Source organism: Arachis duranensis, chromosome 4, assembly GCF_000817695.3.
Source record: "Arachis duranensis cultivar V14167 chromosome 4, aradu.V14167.gnm2.J7QH, whole genome shotgun sequence".
Taxonomy (NCBI): domain Eukaryota; kingdom Viridiplantae; phylum Streptophyta; class Magnoliopsida; order Fabales; family Fabaceae; genus Arachis; species Arachis duranensis.
This window is the reverse complement of record NC_029775.3, coordinates 113,347,149-113,357,180: the sequence shown is the minus strand read 5'-3', so window position 1 is coordinate 113,357,180 and position 10,032 is coordinate 113,347,149.

Below are 10,032 nucleotides of genomic sequence, written 5' to 3'. Positions count from 1 at the left end.
AACTGTCGGAGTTTGGAAAAACCCTTGACAGTTCACAGTATCAAAAGGATTTTTAAATCTCATTCCCCCGAGGTTTTGTTCTTATGTGATACAAAGAACAATTCCTCAACTATGGAGGGTGTGTTGCAGAGAGTCGGATATAATTCTATGTTCTTAGTGGACCCGATTAGGTTGGCAGGTGGTCTGATGGTAGTGTGAAAAGACAATATTCATGTTTAAATTCTCAGACATGATAACCTTTTTATTCATTTCATAGCTGATGATCAACAAGCAGGGCAAAAATGGGAGGTTATAGGAGTGCACTTGAGTACGGAAGAGGTGAGAAGGATTGAGCAATATATTCGAGTATTACAGCTTATGGAGATTAGTGGAGATAAGTTAGTTGTCATAGGAGATTTCAATGCAATCGAGGCAAATCACGAAAAAGAGGATGGTAGAACAAAATTAAGTACTTCCATACAAATTTTCAATGAATGATGGAGGTTTAATTAATTGATTTGGGTTACCTTGTTAAGGAGAGGCTGGATAGAGCCTTAGCAACTAGTGCTTGGAGAGATGATTGGCCGAATATTGTGGTCATGCACTTGGAGGACACAGGATCTGATCATAGACCGATTTTATTTAGTACAGAGAAGGAATGGAGGTGGTTTAAGAGAAGATTCATATTTCAAGAAAGATGGTGTGATATGGGATATGTTACTGCCATTGTGAAGGAGACTTGGAGAAAAGGAGTGCACGGTTCACCAATGTTTCAGCTTGCAACAAAACTGAAAAAATGCAAACATAAACTTGTGGATTGGCAAAAGTCTTCCTGCTCTAACTCTAAGGTCAGAATTCTTAATGTCAAAGAGAATTTGGCTAAAAATATTGGAAAAGGAGAGCATACCAATGGCACCGTAATCCAAAATCTAGAGGCTGAATTGGAGGAAGTTCTGGACCAAAAGAAGAGATATTGGCGAGAAAAATCTAGAGTTAATTGGCTGAATTAGGACGACCGGAGCACAAAGTTCTTTCACAAAAAGTTCCAAGCTAGGAATAGAAAAAATAGAATAGAGTATTTGGAGGACGACGAAGGGAATACAGCAACAGAGATAGAAAAAATAGCAGAAACAACCCAGAAGTATTTTGAGACTCTTTTTACCTCAAGCAACCAGAAGGACCCAACCGAAGAGATTCAGGATATTCCAAAGAAAATAGATGCAGTAACTAACCGGAGGCTAGTCCGACGAGTGACAGAAAAAGAGATCAAAGCGGCAGTTTTTTTCTATCAACCCCTTCTCTGCATCTGGGGATGATGGATTCACTACTAAGTTCTATCAGGCTTATTGGGATGTGATTAAAGAGGACGTCATCAGAGCAGTTAGAAGTTTTTCTCTGTAGATAAATTACTTAAGGCTTTTAATTATACAAATATTTTCTTAATTCCTAAAATTTCAAATGCTAGGAATATGGAGCAGATTAGACCTATAAGCCTTAGTAGTGTGTTTTATAAAATTATATCAAAGATCTTGGTGCATAGGTTGCAGTTTGTTATTAATAGATTGATCAATGATACACAAAGTGCTTTTGTTAAAGGAAGACTAATTAGTGACAACGTATTAATTGTGGTGAATTCATGCATTTCTAAAGAACAAGAAATATGGAGTCATGATTTCACTATGAAGATCAATATGAGTAAAGCATATGATAGGGTGGAATAGTCTTTCATATGGTCTATGATGAGAAAGTTGAGCTTTTGTAATAAATGGGTAGACTGGATTAAGGAGTGTGTGATGACAGTTTCTTATTCTATTTTTATGGATAGTCAACCTCATGGTTTCTTTAAACTATGTAGAGGGGTGCGACAAGGTGACTTTTTTGTGCAGAGAGACTTTCCCATCTGCTCCACAGAGGAGAATAGAGACAGAAAATTTTTAGATTGAGATTTAATCATCGATGCCCCAAAATCAATCACTTATTTTTTGTAGATGACTCAATACTATTTAGTAAGGCTATGAAAGAGGATTGTTGGAGACTAATTCAGATTTTATAGAGTTATAAGGAGATTAGTGGTCAGAAGGTCAACTTGGATAAATCATCAGTGTTCTTTAGTAGAAATACACCAGTGCATACACAAGATTCCCTAGCTAACATACTCAAAGTTCCTCATATTGGCAATCAAGACAAATATTTAGGATTCCGTCAGTCATCCAAAGGTCTAAGAGGACAACATTTAATTACATAAAGGATAAGGTTACACAAAAGTTTCAACACTGAAAAAGGGCTTTACTTTCATCAAGTGGCAGGGAGGTGTTAATAAAAGTCATCGCAACTGCTATACCACTTTATACCTTAAACTGTTTCAAGCTGTCAAAAATGCTACTCGAAAAAATTCAGAGGACAATTTTGCAATTCTGGTGGGGACAAAAGGAAAGCAAAAGGAGGATGCAGTGGATAAGTTGGAGAATTACTTGTAGGCCGAAAGAACAAGGATGATTGAACTTCAAGGATCTAAAAGCCTTCAATCTTGCTATGTTAGCTAAGCAAGGGTGAAGACTACTGATTAGACCTAATTCCCTGATTTCTAAAGTTTATAAAAGTAAATACTACAGATTTTCTAGTTTTCTACGGGTTGTGATAGGTACTAACTCCTCATGGGGTTGAAAATTCTAGAAAAAAGGCTTTCACTAGAGAATATGACGAGGTAGTATGATAAGTATTACACAGAATTCATGGGTCAAAGAGTTTACTGCCATAACACCTATACAATAGGTTGCATAACTAATGTTATCAAATAGACAATGGAATCAAACAAAAATAAAAGAACATTTCAATCCAGAAATAGAAGAGAAAATTATTAACACAGAAATTATAGAAGGAGAAGACTACATTATCTGGTTGAAGGAAAAGAAGGGAAGCTATTCAATCTCATGTGGTTATAAACTTGCATTTCAGGTTTCTCATCCTCTAGAGGAATTTTTTCCTGTACAATGCCAAAAAAAATTCATATGGTCAGGAATATGGAGTCTTAAAAGCCAACCCAAGGTAAAGAATTTTCTTATGGAAGCTAATGCATAATGAATTACCAATCAAATTAAAGGTCCACGCTCGAATCTCCTAAGTTAATCCTATCTGTCCATGGTGTAATTCACTAGAGGAATCTACTTCACATTGTTTGTGAGTTTGTCTAGATTTAGTAGAAGCTTGGAGGTTATTGGGTATTCATCACCCAGCAGTTACCAATGAGCCTTGGTGGTGGTGGAAAGAATTGAAAATCAGAACAAAGGACGAAGACAATTGAAGGAGATAAAGGAACTTGTAGCTAACCTGGCATGGCAGATTTGGAAATACAAAAAGAAACAAGTTTTTTAAAGTAAGAGGAAGTTGCCTGTGAGAGTTGTTCACGCTGCTCGAAAACTCATGGAGGAGTGCACGGCTGTTGCCTTTCTGTTTCTCCTTCTTAAAGATGACCTTACTAATTTCTTTTATTACTTCAATTGCATAATTGTTTAATTAGTTGATGAAATTTTTTCATGTGGGTCGTTATTATGTGTGATGTCCGGTTTTGGACCAATTTTATTCAAGGAATAAAAATAATTATCTTAGAAAAAAATCAAATCCTCACTATTTTCGACCCTTACTTCTTACTTTTCTAATGAAAATCTAGTAATAAATGCATTTATATATAACAAAATAATAATTTTAATTTATTTTCAAAAATAGTCTTGATAGTGAAGGGAGGTAGCATGGATGACGAGCCACGCCGTATGAGAAATTAACGACAATAATGAGACACGTACAGGAGAAAAGAGATGTGACGATGCAGTGCAAGCAAACCATGGATGAAGGCAACAACACAGTGAAGGAGATGCACAAGAGCCAGAGAGACGGGGAAAAGGAGCTGGCGACGTGGCAGCAACCGTGTGGTGGCGGTTGCCAGTGATTTTTTTTTTTGTGAGTGTGAGAGGGTTAGAGGCTCTGCCTCTTTAAGTGAGATATTGAAAGGGTAAAGTGAGGATGGGTTGGCGAGGCTTCGAGCAAAGGTTAAAGTTTCTTTTTAAAAATAAAGTGCTTCAAATCGGTCTGGATTTCTTAAATCCTTCATTTACGAATTTTTACTAAAATCGACCAGGCCGAATCGAATCTTACCGATTCTTTTCCTTATACAGTCAGATATCTAAACCAGACCAACTTCTTGATTGGTTTGTCGGTTTTTCGGCCTGTTCAAGTAGGTCAATTCGATTCTAACAACTATGACTAAAATAATACTTTACTCTAAAAAAAATAACCTAATAAAAAGTGATTAAATATTCATAAAAGATATAAGTTCAAATTCTTACTATTTTCGATCCCTACTTCTCACTTTTTCAATGAAAATCTAGTGATGAATGCATTTATATATAACAAAATAATAATTTATATAATATACACTTACATATTTTTAATATTGACAAATAATATTTTTGATTTTTTTTTTAAAAATAGCCTTGATGATAATAACTAAACTTGAGGGAAAATATTTTAAACAACAGAATTGATTATTACTTCTAATAAAAATATATTTTTTCTTATTGCCAGATCTTTTTTCCTCTTGTATATATATAACTCCTTTAGCTGACTGTTAACCTAACAAACACACTAGTCTCCCAACACCCACATACATTGCAAGAAAATAACCCTTCACCTTCACAATATTATACATACATATGGAGACCAAAGCCAAAGCCATAGCTACAAGACCACATTGTTTGGAGAACATGAATACCTTCATCACCAATGCTATGGTGATGGTATTCATGTTCTTCACATGATGAAAAGGACGTGGCATCCTCTGCTTTGCTCTGCGTGCTACTGTAGTTGTTATGGACAGTGGTGGAGCTTAGTTCAGACAAGGGGTGGCCATGGCTCCCCCAAAGTTTTATAAAAAAAAATTAGCAATACTTTTTTAAAAGATAAAAAATAGTTCAATTGGTTTACATACTTTACTATGATTTAAAGTACTTAATAAGTTCAATAAACAACACTCTCTCTACCTTTAAGTTCAAATATAAAAAATTACATGTTTTTTATTTATTTAATTTAATATTATTTTATATTTTACTATTTATTTAATTTAATTTTTTATATGATAAAAAATAATAGAATATTCAATAAGTATTAATATTATTGTATTTGTATAAATTGATAAAAAATTCAATAAATATAATAAATTTTAATATTTGCTCTTCTAACTTCTTATTTACATATTCTATAGGATATGTATTCCAATTTTTATATAAAATAATAATGAAAAATCAAAGAATTGATGCATTTTTTAAGAGGAAGGTTAATATTTAAGGAGAACATATAACTTTTACAATATTAATACCTGTAGATAGTTCTTCTACTTTAATGAATCACAAAGAAAGTGAGATACAACATTCAAAAGTTCAAAAAGTTATATCGGATGAGTTTGATCTTAATTTTTTGGAACGAGACTCTGAAAAACGGCTTTAAAATTTGGCAATGTCATCTAAATCAGAGAGATGAGATTAGATGAGCTTATCTTAAATGGGTCCATATCAAAAATTTTTTGACAATTATTTTCTATTTGCCCCCAAAATTTTGTTTCAAGTTCCGCCACTGATTATGGACACAGATAAAGTATCTGCTATGTTAGAGGAATCACAGTTAGCTGTTCTCTAATTGAAATACGTAGTTATGCCTAATGCGATGTTAATAATTATAATTAATGAAGTGGGCCTTTTTTGACAATTTTGGACAATTGTATACTCTTTTGGGTTATTTTTAGTAGTAATGTGGACTGAATCGTATTTTATTACTTAAAACTGTCCAGATGACAATTGTTTTGAGGATAAAAGATTTTGAATTTTGAAGTAAAAAAAAATCAGTTTTGGGCCAAGAAAATAATAATTTTAACTAAATTGAAATGTAAAATGAAAGTAAACCAAAAAAAATGTAAAATGAAAATAATAAGTATATTAAAATGTAAAATGAAATTCATAAGTAAAATCATCAAATTGCTGTTTTTTGGCCTATATTTTTGGATTTTCGACCCGCGTAAATTAACACAAATACATATAAACAAATTTATTTGGGATTGATAGTTAAAACAAATATTTCTTACCGAAAAAAAATACAAAAATTTAAATTCAGAAAACTGCAATAATTATTAATAAAAAAGTTCTAGTTTAAATAAAAAACCTAGGTTACATTTAACATTTTAGATTTTAATTTAAAATTTATAAACTTTTAAATTAATATCGCCTCATTTAAATTTGAAGTCCATATTTTTTAAATAAATTTTATTTTTTGGCATATCAATAGAAATAATAATTTTATTAAAAAAAGAATAATGCTACACATCAAAGTCTTTTTATGAATTAATTTCAACAAAAAAATAAAACTTAGAATAACAAGATACTTTCGAAATATATCTCGGTTGGCAATAGTCCTAAATTTGTTAGGTTAAAAAATAACTTAAAAAATAAAAAATATTAAAGAAAAAAATAGTTGTCATACTTTATCTTTTTATATAGCATTCTTTGAATTGCATATAATTAAAGAAAAAAATTTTAAAAAATAAATGACAATAAAAAATATCAAAAATATAATATATTTGAATATACCTAATAAAGAGATATGCCAAATTTAAATTTATTTGGGTTTAAAAAAATGAATGAGAATAAAAAATATTAAGAATATAAATATAAAATTATGAATAGTTTTATAATCATGATATATTTGAATATATTCAGTAAAAAAATGTGATAAATTTAAACGTATTTGAAGGAATTTTTGACTTTTTGCTAATTAATATAAAAAATTAAGAAATAAAGAATAATAAAATTTTATGTAGCATGCATAAAGTAAAATAAATAATGTAATAATAAAAATAATTTAATNTTTGTCATGTATTTAATTTGTGAAATTTTTGCGGATGACTATATAAAGATTGAACTCTATATTCATAGAATGACAAAAACGACACCTAAATCCACAAAAAAGCCCAACAAATAGATCACTTTCATTATAGTTAATTTACCTTGAGCTAATTATGTCAAAAAAAAGGACAACTCGGACAATATCTCCTAAAAAATTATATCAAAGATACGAATCATAAAACAATACTAGAGTGAAACCCCATAATGGTCCCTCAGATTGAGCCCGTGCACCAATGTTATCCCTGACTTTCGAAATGCTCTAATTGCACCCTTCAGATTGAGCTCCGTGCGAAATTCTGGTCCCTCCACCCAATTCCGGCGTGACTCAGCAGCCGGAGCGCTGAGCTGGCTGCTTATTGTCCACGTAGGCAGCCTTAAACGGCGCCGTTTTGCGTGAATGGCGTTAATGAATCAACACGACGTCGTTTTGCCTTGGAGGGGAATTGAAACGTTGCTTGGGGAGAGGGTTGATCATTCTCCAGTCTTTCTCCTACTTCTCTTCAAACGTTTCCTGTCGCTGTCGTCCAGAGAATGGTGTGACATTAGGGCACGTTCTGGCTATTACTTGAGTGAGTTCATTGCCAGGAGAAGGAAGTACGCCACAGGTACGAGGTGGTTGAAGCAGAGGCTATCGTCATCGTCAGCTACAACAAGGTTAGTAATACAGAATGTGTAGTTGAAGTTCAAATTTTTTTTTTTTTTGGTTTTCAATGATGGCTGTTCACGTGGTGTCTTGATTGAAGCAGAGTTGATATTCGTTTGGTGTCTTGTTTAGATTTCTGTGTTGTTAGGTTTTTGTGGTTACGTTGTTAGGCAGGGGTTTGGTTTGCTCTGTTTTTTTTCTTCCTCAAAGAAAGGTTGCATGTGTTTAATTTGTTTGTTAATTTATCTGGCAGATGGATGAAGTACTGGACATTATGTTTCATCATGGAGGAAGTTTTGAAAAGGGTGTGGATGGAAAGATTGGTTACTATCCGGACAACAGAAACTGCCTTGGTGATGTTGAGGTGGATAGGCTGGATGTATTTTACCTGAGAAACTATTATAAGGAGCTAGGTTATGACAGAATGAAGGAAGTTTGGTGGCTTGTACCTGGAAAGAACGTAGGGGAGGGATTGAGGAAGTTGAATAGTGATGCAGACCTAAGAGAGATATGTGAGATGGGTGCAAAGAATGAGGGTCTTGTTGATATCTACATTGAACATGAGGTTTCGTCACCTGAACTTATACAAGGGAAGGAGGTTATGGTATACGTTAATGATCAAGTAAGAGACCTTGGGACGCAAGCAAAAGAAAATGTTGCAGCTGCCCCACACGATGGTGCTAGGCCAAATGATGAAAAGAATCCTACTGCTAATGTGAGTCGACCTAGGGAGGAAGGGGTTAAAGCATCTGTTAAGGTGCCGATTGAACAAAAACTTAAAAAGAAGGCCAAGAACACCCCGAAACCAAGTCAAACAAAAGTTGATAGGAGGTATTGCCTGAGGTCTGCCACTGGGATAGGAGGCACAAAGGCTCAGAAAAGGGGGCAGGGTAGCAAGATCCCAGTGATGTTGATGTCATCTGATGAGGAGTTCTCTAATTCTGATGATAGTTCAGAAGATGAGCCCTATAAACCAGTAAGGGAAGACAGGTCATCTGATTCATGTGCTGCGGACCCTGTTCCTTCACCTAAGGTAAAGGGTAAGAAGAAAACAAGTAATAAGAGTGATTCACAGGATAAGGGTAAGGGAAAGAATAAGATGAAGGAGAAGATTTATGTTGATGACGATGCTTATGTGGAGATTAATTCTGATGTTGAAGTGGATTTTGGAAAAGTAGGAATTGATAAGAATGATGATTATGATGCATACGATCCTGGGACTGATTCTGATGGTGCCAACTCTTGGCATTCATTGGAGATGAAAACCCCACCCAATTCTGAAGATGAACTAGAAGAGGAGACCGAGTCTGATGAGGTGTTTCCTGTTTTTAGAGAGGGGGCTAGGTTCGGGGAGCTTCACTTAGAGGTTGGAATGAAGTTTAATACAAAGTGGGATTTTAAAGAGGCTGTTAGGGAGTTCACCATCTAGGAGGGAAGGCGTATTCGATTCAATAAAAATGATAGCAAGAGGCTTAGGGCAGTTTGCAAGGTGAAGGAATGCAGTTGGGTTATCTTTGCTTCCAAGGACCGAGACGATAGTTGCTGGCAAGTGAAGACTTTCAGAGATGATCATAGCTGTGCAAGGGAGGATAAGAACAGAGCAGCCAATCGTAATTGGGTTGCTAGTAAGCTGGTGAAGAAAGTCAGAAAGTATCCCAACTTCAGGCATTGTGATGCAAACACCTTCTTCAAGACCAAGTATGATCTGTCATTGAATAGGAACTCAATCTCAAGGGCACTGTCTGATGCTAGAAATCTTGTATATGGTGATGAAAAGACACAGTATGCAATGGTGAGGGACTATGGGGAGACACTGCTGAAGACCAACCCGGGTTCAACTGTCCAAATTTGCACCATCCCACAGCCAAATGGTGATGTCATATTTGAGAAAATGTATGTGTGTTTAAGTGGCTGCAAGAATGGATTTAAGGCAGGATGTCGTCCACTCATTGGACTTGATGGTGCTTTCCTGAAAACTGTCTTTGGAGGGCAGATTCTATCAGCTATTGGGCAGGATGCAAACCACCACATATATGTCATTGCTTGGGCAATTGTGGAAGTTGAAAACACTGCCAATTGGAAATGGTTCCTGGAACTATTGCACGCAGATTTGGGAGATTACAAGACACATGGTTGGTGTTTCATATCTGATATGCAAAAGGTACATAGCTGCTAATCCCTACTGATTTAGTTTTCTGTTTGGTTGCTTTACTGTGTTATAATATACTGGATCTATAAGCGATTTGCTGATATGTGAATAGGACTACTGTAGATGCACGATAGTAAAAGTTAGGGACAATTATGGTGCCTTTAATAGAAACCCAGGGACTATTATGGTGAAAATATTAGAAGTCGGGGTCTATTATGGTGAAAATTAAAAAAGTCAGGGTTTAATTCAGTGAGCATATAACTGTGTATTCTACAAACCTATCTTCGCTGTATCTGTGTTAATTATTACTTGCATCC